Source organism: Aptenodytes patagonicus, chromosome 4 (genome assembly GCF_965638725.1).
Source record: "Aptenodytes patagonicus chromosome 4, bAptPat1.pri.cur, whole genome shotgun sequence".
NCBI lineage: Eukaryota > Metazoa > Chordata > Aves > Sphenisciformes > Spheniscidae > Aptenodytes > Aptenodytes patagonicus.
In genome coordinates, this window is record NC_134952.1 from 59,781,799 (window position 1) to 59,808,730 (window position 26,932).

Sequence of the window (26,932 nt, forward strand, 5' to 3'; positions counted from 1 at the left end):
CAGCAAAATGAAGCAGCTTCACATCCCAGAAAAGGCAGTATTAGTTGGAAACCAGGGGAAGAGTTGCTATATTGCAATCTCTTAGTGTTTCGCGGCCAAAAAAATTCCACACACTGAATACTGTGTATTCAGTGTAAGCTGTATGATAAGTCCGATGTATAAGACCAGGCTGTAAGTAAGGACGACTCTTTTCCATCCTCTGCTCTTTGACCAAGTAGATCCCTTGAAAGGTCACTTCACTGGTTTCTGTCTCCCTTGTTCCCCTGCAAAATGATATTTCCCATCTTCAGAAAGATCTTTGAGACGTCTGGGTAAAAATCTCTACATCAGGTCTTAGGTATTTTTTATATATATGCACACTCGCTAAAGGTTTTTGGCTGATATAATGTTTTAATGATTTCCTTTACTGCAGATTTCTGTGAATTCATTGTAATTGCTAAAACTCTGTATTTTCCTATTCACCAAAAAAGTCTGCTCTTCATGGTCCTGTGTAAAAAATAAACTCTATTCATCCATTTATTTATTTTTTATTTAAAATAAGATTATACCTACTACAATTCCATCTGTAAAAAGTGTCTTGGCATATCCTTTTAGAAAGAGCTTATCTAATCTATTAATCTTTTCCTAAATTCAAGCCTTCCTACACCATTTTGCAGTAAAAATATATTTTAACACAGAAGTGAATTTTCCTAAGTACGAGGCTTTGTTTTATTCTGTAAAATTATGTTGTCAAGTGATGACAGAATAAAATTTCCCCAGATAGACAGAAATGCTGCAATGGCCCCATTTATTTCTATTCTAAAATATGGATTTTACGTATCATTAATCATATTTTTGTTACGAAGTGGCAGGAAGCTGGCCTAAAAGTGTAAAATAAAATATACTTCATTGTCACAGGGAAATCTGCTCACCACCTGAACTGCTTAGGATTTTGATTCGTATACAATGAATATGAGGCACTTCAGGCAAGAAAAATTATGACATAATTGGCAGAAGTCCCATCTCCAGATGGAGGAACTTCTAAGACTGACACATTAGCCTCACATAATTTATGTTATGGGAGAAATAAAATAACTGAACCCCCCTCTGATTACTCCACCCAGAAGCAAGGTTTAAGCAGGCGTGTTCTTTGAATTAAACCCAAATTCTTCCCTGAAGTCTTCAGTGAATTCAGAAAACCACGTTCTGGGAGACACACAAAGGGCAATTGCTGCAGTTAGGCCTAAGCTGTAGGACCCAAGAGCGCTTCGCAGAGTCATTATAGATTTGTTTCTGCTCCTCCAGCTACAACTTAGAGATTTACATGCCTCCTGCTCTTCTAATATCTGAGTGCCTACCGGTCTCTATTTATACTTGCAACACTTCCGTGTAGTAGAAGAGGATTATTTCTCAGGTGGAGAACGGCAGGACAGAATAATGAAGTAATTTGTTAGGGAGAGGGAATTGAACCTGTATCTCAAGCACTAGACCCTACTCTCTCATTTAGGCAGCAGCTGTTCTGGCTTATGCAGAGCTTGGGCTGTGTAAGACCAGCCTGCCAATGCGTGGAGATGCAGACCACTTGTGAGCCAAGCCAGCTGGATGTGTCTGTGCAAACGATATGCTTACCGACACTGGAGGTGGCAGGCAGGAGGAATACTCGAACTAACTAGGAATTGTGATGATGGTTTAATGAAATGTTCCATTCTCATATACCATCTTTTGGGGATCACTTGAAAAATGTCAATGCTCACTTTTTTTCCCATCTGTGCTGGTTTTGGCTAGGATGGAGTTAATTTTCTTCATAGTAGCTAGCATGGGGCTGTTTTGGATTTGTGTTGAAAACAGTGCTGATAACACAGGGATGTTTTAGTTACTGCTGAGCAGTGCTCACACAGAGTCAAGGCCTTTTCCGCTCCTCACCCCACCCCACCAGCGAGCAGGCTGGGGGTGCACAAGAAGTTGGGAGGGGACACAGTCGGGACAGCTGACCCCAACTGACCAAAGGGATATTCCACACTGTATGACGTCATGCTCAGCATATAAAGCTGGGGAAAGAAGGAAGGAAGGGACGGACGTTCAGACTGATGGCGTTTGTCTTCCCAAGTAACCGTTACACGTGATGGAGCCCTGCTTTCCTGGGGATGGCTGAACACCTGCCTGCTGATGGGAAGCAGTGAATGAATTCCTTGTTTTGCTTTCTTTGTGTGTGTGGTTTTTGCTTTACTTATTAAACTGCCTTTATCTCAACCCATGAGTTTTCTCACTTTTACTCTTCCAATTCTCTCCCCCATCCCACCGGGGGGGAGCGAGTGAGGGGCTGTGTGGTGCTTATTAATTATTCTTAATTAGCTATTATTAACTAGCTATTAATTGGCAAGCTCCTGTGCTTGCCACGGGGCTTGCCTGCCTTACTGTATATTAGTCTAGTGCTTGTTAGTGGCTGCTTTCTGCTTTTGCTGCTTGCTCTACCATTGTACTGCTGATCATCTTACTCTCCTGTGCCTGGGAACATTTTGGTAACAGCATCGCTGCTGTTTCTGTGCTGCTGTACTGGACAGGCTGGAACTCCAGTGTGAACTCAAGACAAAGGGACTGTGACCTGTGAATAAGTCCACGTGGGAGCAGGGCACCCTGAAGCATCTGTGGCTGTGGATAACCCCATGCCAGAGCAGGTACATCTCAAAGTATCTGTGGCTGTGGTTATGTCTGTGCCGCAGCAGGTATATCTCTGAAGGGATTGTGGCCTAAGGATAAGTCCACACTGGAGAAGGTACGCCTAGAAGCATCTGTGGCTGTGGGTAAGTCCATGCTGCAGCAGGTACACCATGAAGCATCAGTGGCTGTGTATGAGGTCATGCTGGAGCACCTCAAAGCATGTGGCCATGGATAAGCCCATGACAGAGCAGGTACACCCCTGGAGGGATTGCAGCCATGGGTAAGGCCATGCTGGAGCAGGTTTACTTCTGAAGGGACTGTGGCTGTGGGTAAGGCCACGCTGGAGCAGGTATATCTCTGAAGGCATTGTGGCCCATGGAGAAGGCCATGCTGGAACACATGCACCTCAAAGTGACTGTGGCAGTGGATGAGTCTATGCCGCAGCAGGTATACCCCTGGAGAGACTGCGGCTCATAGATAAGGCTCCACTTGGAGCAGGTACACCCCTAAGGGACTGCAGTCTGTGGGTAAGTCCAAGCTGGAGCAGGGGCAAGGGGAGGAGTTCATTGCAATGTTAAACCCTGTGGTCTGGTCCAAAGGGACCAGGGGTGGAGACTGTAATGGAAATACCTTTAAACTGTTGTAACCCATGATTTGAGTTGCATGTTATAGGAATTACTATAGCAGGAACCACCTGAACCAACGGAGGACAAGCCTTACAAGAAGCAGTGCAAGTGCAGCAGTGACCTGACCTGAGCTGGCTTTGGTGCCCAATAACTCCACGCAACACACCACCTCTCCTGTCCTGAGTGACCACTATAACAGATGGAGCCCAAAGTCATGGACTAAATGAACTCAGTAGAAATTTTGTGGACATTTGTGGACATTTTATGGGCATTTTATGGACATTTCACAGGGATGGTCCATAGACTAAGGGAATGATACCTGTGTATTATATACCAAAGGATGGGAAGGGAGGTGGTGGTTAATGAGGATGTATTGGATAGTGTGGGACCTGAGCATGAGGTAAATGGTATGAAATAAGGGGTGGAGAATGTGCTGGTTTTGGCTTGGATAGAGTTAATTTTCTTTATAGTAGCTAGTATGGGGCTGTTTTGGATTTGTGCTGGAAACAGTGTTGATAACACAGGGATGTTTTAGTTACTGCTGAGCAGTGCTCACACAGAGTCAAGGCCTTTTCCGCTCCTCACCCCACCCCACCAGCGAGCAGGCTGGGGGTGCACAAGAAGTTGGGAGGGGACACAGTCGGGACAGCTGACCCCAACTGATCAAAGGGATATTCCATACCATATGACGTCATGCTCAGCATAGAAAGCTGGGGGAAGAAGGAAGAAGGAGGGGACGTTAGGACTGATGGCGTTTTGCCTTCCCAAGTAACCGTTACATGTGATGGAGCTCTGCTTTCCTGAAGATGTCTGAGCACCTGCCTGCCGATGGGAAGTAGTGAATGAATTCCTTGTTTTGCTTTCCTTGTGTGTGCAGCTTTTGCTTTACTTATTAAACTGTCTTTTTCTCAACCCATGAGTTTTCTCACTTTTTCTCTTCTCATTCTCTCCCCCATCCCACTACGGGGGGGGGGGAGTGAGCGGCTGTGTGGTGCTTAGTTGCCGGCTGGGGTTAAACCACGGCACCATCTCTGATTCCCCTTGGTCACAGAGAATACAAACTGAAGGGGAAGAAACATGAATACAATGCCACTAAGGGTTGGGAAGCATCTTTTGATAAGCGTGGTTTTTCTAATCTTCTGTCCTCAGTAAAGGCTGCGCTTGTTTTTTGTTCCAGACACAGTCACTGGAGAAGACTGTGTTAAATATTTTCCACTAGCCCTCCATATCCCCAAACTTGGATGCCAATGTCCTTGATGCTTAGGTAGTAGGGTATATTTCCATGGCAATTGTGAAATAAGGGCTTAGCTAATTTGTTACCTAATTTAAGAAAGAATTAAGTTAATAGCTTGCCTCAATATCCATGCAGATATAAAAAGAGATAGCTCTTTCAGTGTATGCTGCTGCTTACAGCAGACACTAATATTGGGTAGGAGGCCAGAAGTAGTCCCCCAGTCTACTATTCGCCTGCTGCCAATAGGCAGTCTTGCTGTTCAATACAGTCATTAGAGTTTAAAAAGAAATTTCCTTGTTCCTGCTCACTGGCCTCTAAAGTATCAACAGTTTGAATCTATTTATGAACGTCCAAACTAAAGGTGTGACATGCTTTGTCTGCAAAGTGGCAGGAAGCTGGCATTCTGCCTAACTTTCTCTCTATTCCCAGCTTTTATGTGGTAAAGAGATTTATGGGGTTTTCAGTTGCTGGGTTTTTTTTTTGGTGTGTGGGTTTTTTTTTTTTTTTAATTAAATTATTTAATTTGTGCTCTTACCTGAAGTGTGATGCTTTGGATTGGAGGGTGGGAGGAGTTAATGAGACAGCTTTTATGCCCCACTCTGGTAGCCTTCACACCAGCTGTAAATTATGTGCTTGTCTGCAGCCTTCCTAGCATGACCAAGTTCCTGCAGCACAAGAGCTGGGGTGCTCAGCCACACCCTGTTCCTGTATCCTTTCTCTGACATCGACCAGGATGTGAAATTCATAAGATGTTTCAAATTCTGAGGGTGTTTCTGTCACACCATCAGCTAGTCCCAGAAGTGGGATGAGGAATGTAGGATGAAGGTAGAGCCAAGGTCTTCTAGGTCTGAGCCTGATGGGAGAAAGGGTAAAGGAGGAGGAGAATGGACACAACTAGAGGGGTGCTCCTCTGACTAATAGGGGTTTTAACCACTACTTTGGGAACCACCTGTGATTTTAACAGCCAGTTCCACTCAACTGTACTGAACTGCCTCCAGAAAGCTTTGGCAAACACCTTTACAGAGACATAGGATAAATAGACAGAAGAGATTTTTTTTTCTAAACCCACAATTTGGAAGTTGGCTTATGCCCTAAAACTTGGAAGATTTGTACTCTCTCCAACGGTTTGTTTATTGTAATAATGATATTTTATTTTTAACTCTTGCTGTTGTGATTCTTGTCAGCCACACAGCTCTCTGGTCTCTTTTGAAAATGGTGTTTAGCTCTTGGTCTCTTGGAGAATAAAGTTGGAAGATAGGAAATTGTGTTCCCTTAGGGATCCTATTGATGCGGAAGTTTCTAAAAATAGGGTTCATTTCACTTTAACTAATGGTTGGTCATTGCCAGCCCTGCTTACATCTTCTCTCATCTCCTTTCTATTTATTTCAGTAATTTTATTTTCATAACATAACTCAGAAAAAAGGGCTGTGAAAGGTATGAGCTAATGATCTGGCTAGTCAGGTCTTCTGAACGTTTGGTCTGTGTTGTCATATAGTGCTAGTCTGGGTGATACAGTACCACCTGGGGTCCTATTGTCCAATTCTATTGTTATTCCAGTAAAGACTTACTGAAAGGTCCTCCACTGCTGGGAAAGGACTCCTTTGAAGTGGGATCTTTAACTATAACTCCATGTTTGTAGAATTAAACTGTGGTCTGAAATAGGGAATATCATTCTGTATTAAATTCTGATGTTCAAATATCTGTAAAAGTTAATCATGCCTTCAATTATAAAATACATTTCTACCAGGTAATAATCGTCAGAAATGTGAGCTAGCTAGAAATCTAAGGAGCACACACTGTATTTATGTTGCATGACAGAGATCGATATACAATATGAATCTACTCACTGCTGATCTGGACAAGGCATAAGCAGAGCAGGTTGCAAGACTTGTCTCCGTGATGTGAAGAGGAGGGCACGAGGCCCTTGCAAGGTCATGTATACCTCAATCCTGTGCCGGGTAACGAGTAATGAAATGTAACAAGGCTGGGTGATATGCACGGAGACCTTTGTTGTAGCCCAGTGAGGTAGCCCTCGTTCAGTATGTTTGATACCAGGGCAAGTTTGTCTTTTAAAAGAGGAAACGTGCCAGCCTCGGTCAGAGAATGCATGTGTACTCTGCCGGCAGTTTTCTGCAGCATCTGTAACATGGTGTGTGTTATTGTGGGTTGCTCTTTTATCCTCAGCGCTAATCAGGCCAGCTCTGTGCAATCCCCCCAAGATACTGTGACTCATGCATTTGTGTTCTCGCTGTAGCTCAGTTTAAGATGGGTTGGAGTCTAATTCTCCTAGTTGTTAGCCTCTTTGGACACATTAAAGCCTGGATGGGATTAGCACCCAGTACAAATATGACTGCTGTCTACAGGAAACTTCATACTGCCTGCCTGAATGGAAGATCCTTGAGCTCTTACAATCTACCTTCCTGCAGTGCTTTTTTCTTCTTTTTTTTTTTTCATCGCTTGTAACTGTGTAAGGCTGGTAATGCATACACTGAAAACTACCAAGAGACCTCTTGTGAGCCTTATTAAGACAAGACTTAAAACTTTGAGATTAGTTGAAAGTCTGATCAACACGCCCCCCAAAAACCAGCAAGATTTTTTATTAAATCATTCTGCACTCACACTTAGACACCTGGGCTGTTCTTTATTCTTGTGTCTGTCTGTCATTCGGCATTTTACTTTGCTTAAAATTGATGAAAAGTAGTTTTATGTATGGCAAAAAAGTATACAATTTTTATGTACAGTAAAAAGTAAATGTATAGATAGTAGAGAGAGATTCAGAGTACAAGGAATGGTGAGAGTCAGTTCTGTATGTGAACTTGTTGGGTTTTGGAGGACAAAGCTGCTACCTGCTCCTTCCAGAAAGGAGTCACACCTTTTTCATTCAAAAGTTCAAAATGAATCATGTATCATCTGTACTTCCCTGCAAGCAAAAGGCCTAGGAGGAAGAAAATCTACGTATAGTATTCTTGGCACTTCTGTAACACATTATTTCTTCAGAGGCTTTGTACAAACATTAATTCATTAAGCTGATTGCTTTGCCAGGGTCACTTGACCCTTTGCTTTCAGTTCTAGAGCTGATACTGTTACTGAATTGAACTGCCAAACACCCAGACTCAAAACACCCCACGGAAATAACATCCAGTGAACCATCAACCTGTTGGAGGAAGATGTAGATTATGTAAGATTTAGGGGGTTATTAGAACCACTGGAAACTGTACGCAATTACTCTAACAACTAAGAGGATGTAAAAGGACAACAGAATGGAAAATGATTTTCTGTTTGCTCTCTGGGATGATACTAATAACCCTCTTTTATTTTCATGAGGCCAGTTTTGTTAGAAATTCTATTCAAAGCGCACAGCTGGCAACAGCTGTCTGTAGTATGAAGTGTCTATTTTAGTGCGTTTAATCCTGTGGTGTCTTAAGTTAAAAACATTACACATTCAAAGTGTATTTTTTGCATGCAAGCTATAAAGAGTAGTTAGCCTCTCAGCAGAATGGCTGCCATTTATGCTACGTTACTGTTGTCCTCCTCCATGCTGGACAGACTCTATTGTACTAGATGTGCCCCAAATGAGAGCAAAAACATAGTCTGTGCTCAAAAAGCACTTATAGTATAAGTAAAGAACAAAAAACAATAGGCTGAGAAAAAGGAATAGCTGGGAGAGCAAACAAGCCATAAAACTGACAGGCAGAGGTCTTAGTACGGTAGCTGTCAAACCGTTACCGCTTTGCTTACAGTGCCGTGATAATAATCTCAAGGCAGTTGTATCAGCTCCTTCCACAAAGACATGCAGTGTTAGATCAAAAACTGATGTCAAAGTGCTGCAGTTTTCTCTAGGAGTTTTAAACGTGAATGTTCGTGCCCTAAAACTACAGGCTATGCTTGAAGATCCTTGGTGTGTCTAAACCAATTGTAAACTCATCGGAGCAGAGGGAACGATAGCGTCTCCTTCACGCGTTGGACAGCTGACAAGAAAGAGGAGGACTCTGAGGTGCTGGCCTGTGTGGTCGGGGGCTAATTTGCTGATTAGTGACTTTTTTACCAGCCTTGCCAGCACTCTGGGCTGGGCTGTCCCTCTTCCTGGGGTCAGGAGGAGGCACGCTCTGATCTTGGAGCAACCCTCAGGAAATGGCTTAGCGAAGGCAAAGAGGCCTAATGAATTTGCACGTTAGAGAAGACTCTGAAATCAATACCCCAGCCCAAATGAATGGAGCTATTCATTTCGGTGGGGTGTGGGCGGGGAGAGGCTGGATTGTGAAAGACCTGCCAGATTTTGTAAAGGCCCTGCACTATTCCAGCAGTGTGTGTCTAACAGCCCTGGCCAGCCTCTTCCATGGCAAGGAGGTAGTAGCAAGGCATCCTCCCTGACTTGCGGCTGCTCTCTCACTGCCCTTCTAATTATAACGATACCTGCTTTTTCTTCATAATCTCATCCCAACTGACTTTGCCTTCTTCACCAATGTCCTGCCCGACCTCTTAGCCCCTTGTCTCCTTTCCCTCGCCCCCTCACTTGACTTACAAGCCCAGAGCAGCACTCCCACTCACTGAAAGAGCCTTGCTCCTGTTTTCCCAAAACACTGGTCCTTCTCTGATCCATTTGAGCACCGCTTTCTTCCTCACCTCTCCATTTCTTTCAACAAAGCATATTTACCCTCTGCCCCTTGCCTCACCCTGCCCTCTTGAGACCTCCAATCCATTAATGTCTATCACTTTTTTGTCACTCTCAGCATCCTCTCCCTGCTGTCTGCTCTCTTAAGTGACCTCAGCTATTGCTTCCCTCCACTTCAGTTTTTCCTTGATCCTCAGCTCTTTCTTCACTGTCTCTTCAGAAAATCTGCTCCATGAACCCACTCAGCCCAGCTTCACGACAACAGCTATCACCACATTGTGGTTTTGCTTCTTCGTCCCTATACGTACCCTGGCCATCACTTAAATTCAGGAAATGCTTTCCTTGAACTGTCCTGTCACCCATCTCTTCTTCAGATCCTTTCCTGAAATCTCTTTGTGTTTTGATACAAGCAACATTTAGGATAGAAAACGTACACTGTTCTAAATGTCTTTGTATGTTTTATTCTTCCTTGCCCTTTGTTATCTGTCAATTATTTTGGTATGTTCCTTCATAATTGAGCAACATACTCTTGTTGTAATGCAAAAAAGTAACAGTGCATGGATACATCCAGACAAGAGAGCTGAACTCTTTTCAGCTTTTCTTGCTGTCAGAAGAGGAGAAAGATGCTATACTTTACTCTCCTTCTAGGAAACACAGTCTCCCCAGTTTGCTAATTTGTCTATCAGCCTGACCATGTACAGCTGCACACTGATTTTCCTCTAAATTCACCCAAATCTCTAATTTTCATAAATACCTTCTGTGCTCTGCGCAGTTTTGCTCAAAGATCTGTTTAAAAGGCTCTACATTGTCTTTTCTACATTAACAAGTGAATTAATACTGCCAGCAGCTGATGATTCCTGAAGAGGGAAGGCACAGTAGGGAATCGCTGTCTATCATGTCTCCAATTGGTTATTGTTTTAATATCCTTGAGACATTACCATATTTGCTAACAGTATTTAACAGTGAGTCCAGGAAACAAATGCAATTTTCTCTGCTCATAATAGGTTTATTCAGAAGCGCAGCAGCAGCCTGGAAAGGGTTAATGAGGGCTTGTCTACCTCCAAAAACTGTGGCTGCAGCCCAGGCAGGATGGGGCAGCAGGTACAAAGCAGGAGGGTGTTTCACTCCAGTCCCTCTGAGATGCAGCTCTGCAACAAGACAACCTGCTCAGGGCAAGTGCGCGGGCTGCGGCGTGGGAGGCCACCTCTTGTCCTCACCCTAGCTAGCTTCAAACACTCTCGCTGTTCATTTTTTGTATTCAGCATTGCTTATAGTTTATTTTTATTCTGCTGTATTTGTCATGATTAAACTTCCCTGGCTCTTTACTGTAGAAACGCTTCTGATCTATTAACTTAGGATAAGTTTCATAGTATCTCAAATACTTCTACCAGGCACTCAAAGTATCTATTTCTTGCTCCCTTTTCTGGGGTTTATTTATTAAAATTCCATTTTATTTACCCTTAAACAAATGTGTTTAGGATTTATATGCATTTTTAGATTTATTTGGAACCTTGAGTTTTTTGACTACTATTTCCCAGAGACCTGTCATTAAGTTTCAACCTGGAGCTGGTTCAGGAGTTAATTCTTTTTTCCCTTTTAAAAAAACATGTCCACAAATCCTTACAGCAAAGGGACTGGAAGAGCATTCCTCCTAGAAAGGGTCTTAGTAGTTGAACTTTGGTTACAGTATTTGCTAGGAACATTTATCTGAGTTGGCATGAAAAAATAAATAATATTAAATTAAATGATATTTCTGATGCAATCATAAAATTGAAAATAATTCTTGCTTTCTACTACTGAGGCTGGAAAAGTGAACAGCTAGAAATAACGCTGATTACAAGGACTGTAGAATAAGCTGTAGAGCTCCAGGAGAAAGTCTTGATTAAAGACAGCGTTAAGCTGCAAGGAAAATGGAGACTTGGAAAAATCTTTCAAAACTTGTAACTTGAGAATGTTTGCCTTTATGGAAGGGAAGGAAGATGGATGATGCTTGAACTATGCCTGAAATAAAACTGCCTTTACTCTTTCCTTCTGATTAAAGCTTTTAACATTTTCCTGAAATACTGTGATTGTGCTTAAACATATATTTTCTTTTGAAACCTGACTAGTTTCAGGAGGTTCCCTGTCTTAATTATAGAAGATTTGTGCTCAGTTTCTCATATCACACTCCTGTATCATAAAAAACAGAAAGCTGGAGCAAATCTTGCTAACCTTTCAACCCAGGAATTGAGGAATCTCTCAAACTAGTAAAATGTTTCAAACAAACCAAGATAAACTAGTTTCAAAATGAGGAGGCTTAAATATTTCCCCTTTCAAAGCCACTCCTCATGAAGATGCTGGTCCAGCTCTTCCCTCTTTGAGGCTTCGTTCTAGTTGTGGCTCTGGCTGTTGTATCGTTGCACCTGCACTTCTTGATGCACTATAACTTGAAGAGCTGGAAGTAACTACGAGAGTAGAGAAGAACATGGAAAGGTCAAGCCTTCATACCCAAATCTCGGCTATATCTGCTTCTCCATTTTATGCCTGGTATAAAGAAAGCTTCCTGAACAGCCTGGCCTTCGTTGCACCTGACCGTGTGGTCCCATTGGAGTCCTACCAGGGACTGCAGGCTCGAGCCTCCTGTCTCCTACATGAACTGCACCTAACTGTACCTCAGACAGCATTCTGCTGTTCTGCTCTCTGCTCTATACTTTATGGTGTTTGCCACACATATGTTCATATCACTAAAGAACAATAGCTACAGTCAGTAAAGATGTGATATCCCATTCCCAGTAGCCCTTGCTGCTTCCTGCTTGGGTGGTTAAAGGGTTTCCCCTCCCTTTCCTCCCTGTAGATGTTCTCTCTGCCACCACTGCCTCCAGCCAGGAGGGCAGTGAGGGCCTCCTGTAGGATGTGTCCTGGCCCAGACCATAGCGGTTTCTCTTTGAGCGAGCCAAGCCTCCTCACTGCCCTGAAAGCAGAGCACCTCCCAGTCCCTCCTGCCTGCCAAGCAAGAGCACAGACCAAAAAGTGCACTGGAGCAAAGAGGAAGCCCCTGTGCATTGACTGTAAGAAACACAGGCTGTAACTCTCCACTCTCTGAATTAGTATTCTTACAAAAAAATTGAAACAAAAAATAAACCAAAAGACCCCGTGGCCTGGTACAACTTCTGCTTTTTGTGTATTGCATAGAGCAGGCATATTCAGAGAGAGGGAAAAGAAGGAGTTATATTCAGGTGCCAGTGAGTGGCAGCTTAACTGAAATATTCATAGCAGTCCAGACAACGACGATAGTGCTTACACTTTGATCAGCACCTTTTAATCTCGCCTATGATAAATTAAAAAGATTTGTCTTCTTCATCTCCAGCTACTGGAGTTGGATGCAGTCTGGTGCCCAGATGACTTAAGTCTCGTGTCCTATCAACTTTAAGGAAGTTTGGCTCCAAGACTACTTTGCTGTAACAGTCTAGGGCGTAGAAAAACAGTAGAGACTTTGGATGCATTTCATTTTGATCTCTGGAGATCCAACAGACTAGTCATGACTGTGAATGTGGCCAGTTTGTAGGGAAATTGTCCCACATGCTGATCGTATATCTGATGTCCAAATCTACTCAGTGGCATCAAAGGGTTATCTGCAAGGAAACAAGAAAGGAAGTAAATCTGAAAACAGCTCTGAAACTTGTACGCAACATTTAAAAGGGTTTGGCCCCCTTCTGAACTGCTGACAGTTTTGTCGCTGCAGTCTGTGTGAGAGCCATCAGAAACAGTGGAGGAAAGCAAAAAACTAAGACCAAAGTAGAAAACAGTTTGCCTAGGTCTAATGAACTGAAAGTGGAAAAAATTCAAGCACATCTGCACAATGTGCATTGAGCATGCCAGAGACTGAATGGAATGGCACATACTGAAGGAAGTTAGAGTAACTTAGTAGGCAGATTATCAGTCTTCCCTTAAGAGTAATATTAGTGACATTGGTGCATCTGCACTTGAGTGACTTTGTTCCCAGATACTAAAATAAGACTAGTTTCACAGGATCTTTTTCATGAGGCTATTGTAAACACTGAATGGAGAATAGCAAAGCCTTACTTAGCAATCCTGAAAGCCAGGTATTAGCTTGATTGTAGAGTACAAAGGAATTAAGGCCTGGGAAAAATAAATTATTTGTCTGTGGCTGAAATACAAGAGAAACTATATATATTTGGCCATTGCTTAACAAATTATGGGAGAAAGCAGCAACATGAATGTTCTTCAGAAACCTTTTTTTTTATTTCTAGAGAAACAGGGACTCTATTCCAGAGAGGATAGGGACTATCTAGGGTCCCCAGATATTGACTCCCATTGTTATTACTGTAGACTTCCTCTATATCTTCTTCTGGTCCATAAGTGCCTGCACAGCATAGGTTTACTCACGCTGTCTCTCAAAATCATGTCAAATTGATCTGATTTCCTCTTACATCTGGATAACATGCCTTGTAAGCGGAACAACCATTTGACTTTACTTTGAGTAAAGTGTCTGTAAGGTGTTTTGACATTCTTGGAGGCATAAATTTCATTGCCTTAAGATGATGTAATGAAGGAATGGGGGCAAGACTGTTCTCAGGGAATGATGATCAGTTCCTGTCAAATGGTAGAATATGTAAAGCATAGCTGAGATTTGAGATGAGTCTCGTTCTGCTTGATGGCTTTCATTACTAGCAGCAGGCAGTTAGGCAACGGGGTAGAGAGTCCTTACTGCAATGACAGCAAGCCAGAGAGGGAGAGCAAGCACTTCAGGGAGATGAGCTTTGGAGTCCAAATGATCTTGATGAACTGGTGACATGGTCTGAAGACAGCAGGATGCTTTTCAGCGGGGGCAAGGAAGAAGAGGAGCAGCACAGCACCAGGAGTAACTGGCTGCAGGAACAGGGAGTGCAGAACTGGGTAGGGAGCAGTGTGCCAAGGGACTTGTACTTCATGCTCTGCATGGCATCTGGGCGGCTCAGTTCAGAGGGTGTTAGGTCCCTAGCCTTGTGGTTACTTGTGCATATTGTAGCTGCTTTGGGCTGTATGCTCAGAAGTACTTAGGAACCCAGCTTCAGCTGAAATCAGTGGGAGTTTGACTCCTAAATACTTTTTAAGAATCTGGATCGCTGTTCCTCATCTGTAAAATGGGGAAGATAATACTTCCCTCCCTTGCAAGTGTGTTGTTAGCATAAATACGTTAGAGATTGTAAAGAATTAAGATGCTCCAGTAATGGGGATGATATAAATACTTTAGATAAAGCTGTTTCTCTTTCCTCCTTGCGCCTCTCTACATTTCAAATTAGACTAAAACTAATCCAATATAGCTTTCTCATCCTTATAGTATTTTTATTCAGGCATTGACATGCTTTACAGTGCTGTTTTTGGCACTTTTCTCCTTTAGGGCATGGCACGGAGTAGCACTGTCTGAGAATTCTGGATAAAATGGGACAGAAAAGCTGAACATGTGGATACCAAGAAGGTTTTCTCACAACAATAATAATTGGAAAACTCCCAGAATTTTCTCTTCTTACATTTGACAGTCTGCTTTTCTTACGGCTTCATAGAATATCTTGAGTTGGAAGGGACCCATAGGGATCATCGAGTCCAACTCCCAACTTGTGATAAATAATCCAAATGCGGGATTCCTCTTCCCAAATTACTTCCAATTAAATCTAAAATAGCCACCATTTGGGAGTATGCATGTACACTTTTAAGGATTGTTGGTTAAACCCTTGCTAGCTGCAAGCCTTGTCTTAGGCTGCAAGAAATACAGGTGTATTATGGAAATACGCAGGTGTATATGTCTCCTTGGATCATACAGTGAAAGGTTCAAGCAGTTCCATGTGTGGTTCTTCAGGAGGGGTTGAACCAGCAGAGGACACTCAGTTATCTAGTGAGGAAATCTAGTGAAGAGAACAAAATGGATGGACAGAAAGTCTGTCTTAAGTATTTCCAGAATGGGACCAGATAAATATTCAAGAAATGAATGAAACAATCTGTGCAAAGCCAAAAGAAAAGCTATGAGAAGAGAAGCCCAAATCCACCTCCTCTTCTTTTAAGATCAGAAGAGTAGGGGGCTGGACTTGAACATTTTGAGGTAAATTATGGGATAGTTCAAATTTTGATCCCAATGCCAGTTCCCCAACTGCTGGGGAGGGATGTAGGGTGGTGATGGAGCGTGCTGCAAAACAGCAGTGTCAATTTTTGGTAGGGGACTTGCATGTAGCAGTAGCATGACAAAATGATTTTACTACTTACGTGTCTTTTCTTCTGTTCATGACAGTTAACATCAGAAGCAAGGTGACCAATGCTGACCAATGGTAGTGCTACTAAAGTCCTGTCCTCAGTGGCCCTTCGGCGCTTTCTATTCCACTCAGGAGAAACAGGTCAGACTGAATGAGAGAGGAATTTTATGTGCAGTTTTTGGCAGCAGGAGAGCGAGTGGAATGGCTGGATGTGCTTCAATCTGGAGCCAGAGGGAGCAAAGGGAGAACAAGAGGGAGGGAGCAAAAAGGAAGTTGTGTCTGTTTGCTGCATGACTGAAGTGGTGTTGCCTGCAGTACTTGAGCAGGAAACGAGGTGTGTGTTGGACAGAAAAGTAAATATTTGTGGTGTTTTGGTTTTCAGGAAGGATAAGAATTGAGACTTTATAAATCTGGCAAAAGAATCTGGTTGCTTTGATGTGGAAGTGGTTCTGGTCTGTAGTGGAACTGATGTGTTTTGTAGTTTCCAAAGTCAGCTTTAATAAATATATGTTTTGGGGTGGCCTATGGAGAAAAATATCTTCAGGATTTTAATATTCAAGGAGAGACATGCCTGTGAGGACTCTTCAAATGAACCTGGGTTGCTAGGGCATCTTCTGTGTCTGTGACTAGGCTCACTGTTAATACAGCAGCAGGCAGAAACCCAAGCAGAGTGTTCATGGGCTTTATCTTGCTACATTACCACACTCGGATCCTGTTCCTCCAAAGTCTCTTTGAGTTCAGTAGCAGAAGATCCAGCCACAAGTGAGCAAGCAGCAGACCACCAGACAGAAGAAGCTACCCAAAGATTTTAGGTCTTGCCCATGCTGGCTGGATATATAGATAGCAAAGAATTGCTCATGCGCTGCTTTAAGTTGTTTGTGACCAGATGTGCTCTAGTACCGTTTGGCTGCATAGTACAGCTGAGGCTGCAGCCTTCTGGGAAAGCATTCAAATTTGTTGTTATTATAAATCCAAGCCCAGTTACTATGACCTTAGGCCACATCCTGTTCACTGCCCTGACTGCCCAAGAAATCCAAGCAGGACTTTGCAAGAAACACCTGCATGGCTTTTCCAAGCGGGTCCCAGTGTTTTAACAGAGTATGCAATGGTCACCAGCAGTTAAAAGATCAGGGAGGTATGGGGCAGGATGGACTACAACTTCTTTGTAACTTTAAATGGGTTTTAAAAGCAAAAATATAATCTTTCAACACATGGCCCCATTGATCATTAGTGTCAGGAGTGCTCAGAGTACTACAAACCAATGTACTAGGCCATATTTTCTTTAATAGGTCTGTGCAAGGAACAGGAGATAAGAGGGCTAGGAAAAAAGATTGGAAACATCTTAGGAGCTCGCATATATTTTCTGAAGGAAGCTTAGGGAACTTCCCTCACAGAAGTTTCCACGTAACTCCTCATTTGATAAATGTTTCTTCCTTAAATGCAATTTTTGTGTCATCTCTGATTTTGAGGCTGGGACACGTCTGATGGCTGTGCCTGCATGTTTGCGAATGCTCTTTATGCTTTCTTATTATACGATTATGAAATGTCTGAATGTGCTTTGATTTGCATTATTTCTTTTCTGTCTTTCTTCCCATCCCAATTTTCAGCTCCCTTTTGTCCTGAGAAATTAAATAATTTTCTTTTTTGGCAGCAAAGCAACTGCCTTGTTAGAGTAAAGATGTCTTTTTTAGCTGTGTCCTCTTGCTGCATCCCCCAGGCCAGACTCCCTGACAGGTCACCCTGTGATGGCACCGGAGGCCACTCGGGAGCAACAGGAGCACTGTTATTAATTGCAGTGCCAGGGAGGGGACGCTGGGGCCAGCGGGCCCCCTCGGTGTCCCCGAGGCAGTCTGGGCCACGCCACACGCAGAGCGCCTGCGTCAGGAGGCACAAGGCAGCCAGCAAAGAGCCCACAAAGCAGAGGACCAGGCTCCCGCTGCCAAATATCATGTCCTTATGCTCCTTGTCAGAAATCCTGCAGCACAGGCAGCACATTCAGCCTTTTCACTGCCCTGCCACATCAGCAGGAGGTTTTCTGCCAGGGCTGGTAGCCTCCTACACCACACTGGGACCCAACGCCCAACCCTGGGTGAGGTGAGGGCTTGCTCTCCCCGTCTGTGGTGAGCAAGGAGCTACCTGGATGTACAGCTGGGCTGTGTGCCCCTCCACATTTTGGAGGGAGGTAGCAGAGCTACAGGAGCAGCACGGCTGGCAGAGCAGCCAGAAGGGGTGCAGGAGGCAGCTTGGCAGAGCAAACCTGTCCTGTGGCTCCCGGGGGGCTGTACTGGCAAGCATGAGCTGTCCTCCCACCCTCACCCAGACATGGCCATGTTGGATGAGCTACAGCCCCTCCTGGGTTACGTGAGTCATTCCCCACCTGCAGACTTGCTGTCATGTTGCATGTTTGGTTGTAGCCCCTGTGTCTTACAGGTGAGTCAGGGCTAGCTGTTCTTGTGCTGTCTTGCCCCAAAACATATCATCTGGTGAGCAGCAACAAAGTGCCTGGAGCTGTCTGAAAGTGTCCTGCAGGCTTGAGGCATGGGTGCAGATGAGGGCACTTCAGCATGAGGCTTGTTTGTTGGGACTGTGCTTGGGGAGAATTTAATGGACAGTAATAGAAGAAAGATGGCTCATATTTTTCATACTGTGTGGGAGCTGGGCTAAAACAAGGTGAGTGGAAGGCAGAGGCCAAACGGTGTTCATCCTTGAGTGCTGCTCCTCAAACCTACTGTGTGTGGCCTGTCTGCAGCCCTTTTGGCTAGCAGTCCTCTGCAGATGAGGGTAAGCCCCGTTTTTTTAAAGGATGTGGCACGCTTCCCCAGTTCTTGCTTTCCTAAAGTCCCTTGCTTTGAAACCTGACCCTCGTGCAATTCTCAGTAAGGATCATCCCACTAGTGAGGCTGTTACCTGGTTTAAGGGTTGTGTCTTATGACCCCTGTAAAGGTCCCATTCCAGAGCACCTGGATCACATCACTAGCAGCACACCTGCCAGCATGACTCATGGCCTGCGCTCACTCCTCGGTTGAGAAAAGCCCGCAGCAGAACAGTTGTCAGATCCATCTGGGCTTTATGCTTATACCAGTGCGCTGGAGCACGCTGCTGTGTCCACGTGCACTGTGTGCATTGTGTGCTGCACCAGCGATGTCACTTCGAGTGATGGGCATGACTTGCCCTGGAGCTTGGGACGATGCAATCCCATGGTGAACGGATAGGACAGCAGTTCACAAAAATGTTGCTTCTAAAATGCGTCCTAGTGCATGGAAAGCAGGAGAGCCTGTCATATACAGCACAGTTTCCCTCTCTATGAGTTATCCCAGAAGATTAGTGCCTCTTGCTTCTTGCTGAAGAAGAAACACAATGTGGGGACAGGATGCCATTGCTATGACTGGATGGCTGTCACTGCACAGCCAGGCTGCGCCTGTGGAAAGGGAGCACTGCCTGTTCCTTGCGCTGTAAGACTGGAGAGTATGTGTCCCCGGTTGAAGCAAACCCTGACTCTGACAAGCTGGGTGGTCTCAGTGGAGACTTTTAACCTCTCTGCACTTCTGCTTCCCCCATGTATAAAACATGGATAGTAATAATTAACTGTTTCACAGAGGTACTGTGTTTTCATGTCCATAGAGTGCTTTGAAGGGGTAAGCACTATTGAAGCTTTTCAAATGCAGCTGTATTTCATTGTGTGCATAACAGAGAGTGATATATTGGTTTAAAAACATATTTGAAACTCTTGATAATTAGGAAGTCGGGCAATGGCAATTAATGCTTTCAGACATGGTGTTACTGCTCTTCTCCAAACTGTAGCTCATTTAAAATGCTAGCCCTATAATTTATTAGCAATATTTAATACCTCAGTGACCATAAAACTTAGTGTTTTATTACCACTGATTAACATACGTTTGATGTTCTGCCCAGTGTTACACAATCCAAAACAAATTACTCTCGGGAAGCTGGATATTATATAAATACAGAAAAGCAATAAATAATGCATTGGAGAAACATTTTTCTGTGGGTTCTAACATGCCACAGTATCTTCAAATGACTTAGACTTCTTAGGCAATTTCTCAGTCCTCCAGGAGCGTTTGCACCAAAGAACACACTTCACACCATGCTGGCTACTACTCTTGCTGCCAGTTTGCTGGTGATTCCTGGCATCCTGTCAACCTCCGATACCACAGGCTACTCATGCCCTACCAGAGGAAACCTGGAGTTGCTTGGTCAGTGTCTTCAGTTATTAGTCTCCTTAATAAGCTACAGATGTGTAAGAAACAGAAAGGCTCTTTCATATTTCAGGATGCTTTTTTCCCTTTTCTCAATCTGGCTTGAAGAAAAAGAAGAAAAAATTTACAAATGCATTTATTATTGGTTCTCTTGAGCTCATTTAAGGCACAGCTGGGATAAGAGTAAGGGGGTGAGGAGAGGGAAAGCTGATTGACTTAGGGATTACAAACTGTGCAGAATCAGGTTTTTCTAGTTAGGTTTGATGGTGTAGCTGTGACAGGTACCTGTTGAAAATCACAGCCTATCTGGTTAGATTTTCATTAACCATGCCCAAAATGTCTCTGCAAATATTGGTGGTTTCAGAGAATCCAGCTAAGACTAAGAAATCCAAATGAGATAGATAGCTCCAACTGGATAGCTGATTTATACCTGTTCAACCCCACAGTGTATATTTTTCTGATGCGGTCAACTTTGAACGTTCCTGTCGCGGGCTTTCATGGAATAGTTGTGACCCAGTTGGCAGCTTGAGCCTATGTATTAATAAAGTAGGTAGAAACTTAATCCTGATGGAACTGTAGCTCCTGATAGAACTGACAAGCAGCAGTCACCCTGCTGTGAAATTTCCCCAGCCTGCTCAGACTAAGAGGCCACTTTCTTGCCGGGGTCTTTGTTCCACCTCTCCTAAGACCAGAGTCCCCATTAAGACCTAGTAGGTGTGTCCAGCAGAGGTCCAGGCTCAGGTCAATAACATCTGCCTTCAGTAGTGCAGACTTGGGCTTCCTCTTCCATTTTAAAGAGCTAGAAGCTGCAACTTGTAGAAAATGAGGATTTTGCTTTTGTTTAAAGTTGTCTTTGCATTGAGGGAAGGGAGATAAAATTGTTCTTCCTGTGGCAGTACAGATTTGTACCAAAGAGCCTTTGCTATGGACCAGGTGGATACTGCCCAGACACAAAATAAAATGTTGCTTGCCATCCTGAGGAATTTACTGTTTGAGTCTGTGAGGTAGAAGTGGGAAACGGGGAAGACGAAACAGTAAAATGATGAGCCGAGTTTCTAGTTGCTGTAATCCAGCCCTGGCTCAAGCACGGTGAACGGCTTAATGGCTCCTTTCACACTTCTGCTCAGCCATACGGTATTTGGAAAAAGCATCAACCTCAAAAATGTACTGACTGCACACCCTCCCTTTTTCTTAAAACTTTCTCTTGCACCCAACATATTCTAGCAACAGGAGGTTTAGTCATTAGCCGAGTTGGGTCAATAACGGATATTTTGTTTCAGTGGCTGACTTAAAATTGGGTTAGGTCAAACAAAACCATATAGTTTCCTTCTTTTGGTGAAACAGCAAAATGAGAAAATTCATGTTAGAGTCAACCTGGACAATTTCATTCAGCTGCAAACAAAGGATTTATTTCAGTTTTGGACTATTTAGCTTTCTTTCCTAGTCTTGCATAGATCAACCTTTAAATGAAAATGGCATTACACAATGACAATTGAAAATTTTGTTTTAAAAATGTTGAAAAAAACACTTTTGGTATCTTTGAAATGAAAGTGTGAAACTTGTCAAGTTTTGTTCCCTGGCTTTTGAATGAAACGCAGTTTTTGAAGGATTTACTAACAGAAGTGTTGCCTATCTATTCATAAGCCATCTGAAAAACCATTTCCAACACCAGACCTAAGCACCTCCCTCTTCAAGGAGCTTCCTGGCAGATCAGTACGTGAGATCAGAAAACGTAGTTTTTGGAACCTTGTTACAGACTACTTACTACACATCTTAAAGTTTTCACTTCTTCCTTCATATTGTAGCAATAAACCAGAGTTTTGTGTTGTCACCAGGGAAAAGGGTTGAACTTCTGTCTTGCTGTGACCTTGCCGTGTGTGAACTAGAGACCAGATGCTGCTAACCCAGACTTGCAGACTTTGTATGTAAAACTTAGTGCTCACAGAAACATAGGAAATTTCAGCCTACATTTTCCTGTCCTGGAGAGTATATTCTGAAGCTGACAAAAGCTAGGAATTTTTGTTGCAGCCAGTGCTAAGATAGAGGACATCCAGCTCTTTCTCAGACTCACCCCTAGCCTACCTGAGAGATTTCTCTCTGTAAAACTCTTCTTGTGAACATCTGCTAAGTTCTCTTAGAAATATCAAGAATAAGGTTGTGAAAACACCAATTAAAAATTCACAAAGAATTGCTAGTGACTTGTTTAGCATTCGCTAAGGCAGATGAGAGATTTGGGCGCCAAAAGATAAAAGGATTTTGACACTGTGATTTATATGTTAAGAAGCCTCCCCCCTCCCCCATTCTCTTTTTATTTTTTAAACTCCCCTTAGTCCTACTGCCCTGCAGCATTGCTTTTTGAGAGAGGCTAAAGCAACTTTGTATTTTCTCATGAGCGCATGTCAGTGCCTGTTCCTTAATTCTACATCTGGCTTAAGTGCATTCAGGTGACTCATAACTTTGTCTCTGTGCTTAGTTTTTTTCTCTTTCTTCATTTATCAACAACAACAACATTATGCGGGAAGATTTTTTTCTTCCTAGCCTACTAACCTGGAAAGCCATGTGAGTAGCCCTGAAGTGAGCAAATAATGAAGTATTAGACAAGATGGTGAGAGGAAATGAAGTTGCCCTTTTGTAATAGTTTGGTGATGAGTTAAGATCCCTGCTGCTGTTAGCTGGATTTATACTCATCCATGTAGACTAACCGTACTGCCAGTTTACACTGAAATGGCTTATTGTTCTTCCATCTCTCTGCCATGGCCCAGATCTTTTTGTTTTTGTCACTCCTGATGCCTTAGACTACGGTGCCCAAATTACAGTCTTTGGGTCATGAGAAATGGACCACGAAAATTCACTCAGCCACAGCTGTATACTGGGACTTTTGTGAAATGGAGCACCAGGGACAAACTGCAGGAGCTGTTCTCGTTCTAGCAACCCACCCTGGTCTCTCTTTGCTGCAGGAAGGGTTACTGCAACTTATCTGTGAAAATTGCATGTACAGCAACCTGTGAGAAGCATGTGCAGGGAGGTCCCATGCTATGTGCCCTTTCCTTGTCCCTGAAGTAGGCATGACTGGAGAAGCTGGGTCTTACTAAGATGTTTGTGGCAGACAGGAACGATCATTTACTCTTTTTCTCTATGGTATTGAGCTGAAAGGGTCCAGCTGAGGCCAGAATATGCTGCTGTAACATGAGTATGTAATACAAAACTGTCATCATCTGCTAAGACAGTAAGCATGGCAGTCCCTGGTTTTGTGGAACTTGAAAGAAGTCGTTTTTGCAAGGAAAAATACATGTCTAAATTCAAAAGAAATCTTGTTCCCACTGTTGCAGGAAGCGTCCATTATCACCAGTGTGTTCAAACAACAGAGCTGAACTGAGCCTTCATCAAAATTTGAAGAGAACATTTCTTGACAATTTGGAAAACAAAATTTTTTTTCCTTGACTTTCTCTTTCCTATCTCTACTCTTTGTTTGCTTAGATAGATACAGGTGTCCCAGAGCTCAGCAGCATTCATTTACTAAGAATACCTAAGCTACTGAATTAAATTCCTATTCAAAGTACAGGAAAAGAAATACTTAATAAAGATCAATGCTCATTTCAGTCAGTAACACTTAAAGCAGGACATGTGTGTGTTTGGGAGGGCAATGGAAAACAGGGAGCTTTATACCACATCTTCTTTTCCCTTTCTAATCTCAAAGCTACTTTGTGCCCAGCTGCACCAATCCCAAGGATGCCTTTTGCTTGTACTCTGTGTATTCCTGGTTGCTGCAACTTTTTGGTCTTGTGTGTCACGTGTCCTAGGCTGGGAGAGCGACCAGGAAATGTGTCAAATGAAATGTATGATAGCCTGCTGAGGTCAGCGTTTAGCCAGCAACGTGGGTGTATCCCAGACGTTGGAGGTTAGGTAAGTACTCCAGAAAAGTGTCAGCTGCCCATGCTAGGTACCTGTAGTCTTCTTTAAATATCTGATGATGTTGGCTACTGTCAAAGTCAGGCCACTAGTCAGATGTGGTATGGCTGTTGTTATGTTTATATATGTGCTTAAGTAGCAGATGCATGTAGGGTAACTTGCTAAAGGCTCTTTCGAAAAGTTGATACAGAACCAGGAATGGCATCTGGTTTCTGATCTGGAGTTGCCTGCTCCAAATACTTCAAGGCCCTCTGCCAGGTGCGGTTTTTACTCTGGGACCCAGTTTACAGGTTTGCCTTGGTACTTTACTTGCCCGTGATGCTACTGCCTCAAGGTCTCAAGAGGGCCCCAGACCTGGCCTTATCTGGGAGGCAAAGCTTCCTCGCCTGTGAGAGGCTAAACAGAGTCAGATGTCTTCCTGTTTCAGTTACTCAAGGTAAAAGTTGTATGTGGGTCGCCTTTTACGCATAAAAGTAACAAGGCTGCTGTTTGTTTTTGCACTTACCTATAGGGATCTTACTGATGGTTTGCTTGCCATCCTCCACCCAAACGAGTCATGTGGGAAGTCACCTGGGAGAGTCAGGAGCAAACCAGGTGCTGACATTATCTGTTCTTGATATCTCTTATGTACAAATGTAAACAGAAGGAGGTTCTCCTTGAGTGATGCTGGCGAGCAAATTAGCTTTGAACTGTCTGCCCATTTGGGAGAAAACATGACTGTTCATTCCAAATACGTCTTGGCAGTATTGTTAAGGATGCATTTTATGTGTGAACCTTATGCCATATTCTATACATAACACAGACGTGGCTTTCCAGAAGCCTCTTCTTACAGGCAATGGGCTGCAGGCTATGTCATCTTCCAGGTGCATTGCTTAATGCTAATCTTATGAAATGCAATGTTCACACATGCTTGACACATCCCTGTGTGCAAAAAATCACCCCCTGAATCCAAACAAATACCTGTAAACAGCGGCAAAAAAAAAGTTAATTTGTCATCTGCAGCCCCAGTACAATTACAGTGTACAAGTCAGACAGAACGAAAATAACCCCAAAGTCCCAACCACCAGGGAATCTTGAGCTCAAGCCAAGTCTCTTTCCTGTGCCTGCCTTCATTGTGTGTGTTCGAATATAAAACTGAGCATTGTTAAAAGACCTTCTGAGAGACAAACTTTTTTTTTTTTTTTTTTTTTTCCCCCCAAAACCCAGCCATAGCCTTGCAAAATGTCATACTTCAGGAAGCTTGAGCCACTATCCGGAATTGCCATCCTTCACGGGATTTTTTAAGGAAGGCCTTTTGATCCCATTTTGTAGAGCAGATAAGCAACTATTCCATCTCATTTGGCTTACAGCGCCACACAGACCGCTCATATCTGCCCTGTATTTTGCAGCTGTTCTAGACAGCATATTTTAAACTAGATCTTGCAATATGAAATGCAGGAAGACAGAGTACTGTCATTCCATTTTTGCAGTAACTGCCAATACTTTTAACAAGGGGCTTCCTCAAAAGAGGCTTCCATGGGACAAACCTTGTGGGCAGAGCGTCTGTATTCCCAGGGAGAAGGAGGGGCTTGGGCAATGTGCTAATTTGTTTTCCCATTCAAATCAAAATGCTGCCTTATAACCCAATCAAAGAAAGAAACAGCACCACCCAGAAAATAACCTTTGCTGAAAACGTTCCTGCTCTGCTTTCAGAAGTCGGTTGAGTATGTTGCTGCCAGAGTGCCTAAGTCAATATAGCAACCAGAAAGATGTCAGGAAACGAGAGGCGGCTTCTTTCACTGAGTGTGAACTGGTCTATTGCAAAAGGATACTTCAGTAGCCCTTTTGTGATTCCCTGGGCTAAATCTCCTCTGACATAGGTGACTAAGCAACTTCAGAAAGGAGGTGAGCGTCAGCAGTGTAAAGGAAGTTCCCCATTGATTTTTGGGCAAATTACGCCAGTATACTCCATGTATCATGTAGCAATTCACATGGAGCTGAGTTCTTCTTCACAGCAGTATGTTTTCAACACAAGGAACCATTTTCAGCCAGTTTTATCACTCTCTTTTTTCCCTGAGCACACATATCCGTAAGCGCCTACTTCACTTGTAAGGGTACAAAATGGATACGAGGGTGCATTTTGCCCACCGAGTCAAAATGGTTGTATTATCCCTACTCATTAGCGAGGTAAGCCATTGTTAATGCCTGCGGAAGCTTTCCAAGCTCAATTAAGTTGTACCACTGTAAAACAAATGTTTGCAATAGGGCAAACTTCTTCAGCTCACATCCGGACAAAACTGACAGTGAGTAGTCGGCAGGCTGCCCATATTTAATTACATTATCCTCCGCCTGCAGTGTACCACAGGCCTCTGGAGGCAATCCAGGGCCATATTTATCTTGTTTATATTTGCTTGTAATTTTTCATGATTGATTGAAGTTTAGGGAAATCATTATGTTTAAAATGCCATGGCTTTGGAAATAGATTTGTTAGACTCTGTGCCTTGGCTTTAAGGAGTTGCACTTTGGCAAAGCTGCCATGGAAGAAGAGGTGAAAGAGGTTCCTGTCATTTACACCAACACAGACATAGTATGTTTTGTTCCCTTAGTCATCAGGTCTTGTTTTTATGTGGCCTCAATGGCTCTTGTTTGAAGTTTAGCTGTTGTGAGAACAGGATCACATTAGACGTATGTATGCTTGAGGGAAAGATGGATGGCTTATGAATCCCAGGGGAACGATAGTCTGATGGGGACAATTCAGACTGGGGAGCAGGTGTTGCTACTGGCCCCAGCTATGTGTCCTTCTCAGTCTTGGGCTGCTCCTGAATCAGCCCAAGAACTGTTAAAATTAACAGCACTCATGAGGGATTCCCCGTGACCACTACGTTCAGATCATGTTGGTTCCCTTGTGATGAAAACTGTAGGATTTTGGAAACTGGTTCCTGAGCTGCTGAGTTACCCGTGTGGACAGGATGGGGCCAGCAGCTGGGGGTGGTAACCTGGACAGGCACTCCAGGCTAACTTGTCAGTGAGACCTGTATAAAGGGGGAAAGAGAAGAAAGAATTATTGTTTTGAGTTGTAACTCAGCCATAGTGGTCTGGAGTCTGCCTCCCAATGAGCATTTATTGGTCCTTCATGGCTGACTCAGCATGAGAGACTCAAGACTAGACTTGCATACGTGCTGGAGACTTTTTTTGCTGAATATGGGGTCTCCAAAGGCAAAGCAACAGTGGCTTTGAATAAGAAGCCATGTTTAACTCTGGTTAATGATACCATTGTAACTTTACAGAAGTCATGCGCAGTTAAGCATCGTGGAATAGGTTGCTTCCATGTTTGAGCTGCATTATCATCCATTATTCTGAACATACAGTTTTAAAAACAGAAGTTGGAAAAATGTTGATTTTTGTTTTCCTTCCTAGCCATTTTGAGGCTAAATTTTCTGGTATGGGCTCAGTGGATGTATCTATGAAAATGTCTTCCTTCTGCATGTGTAAAC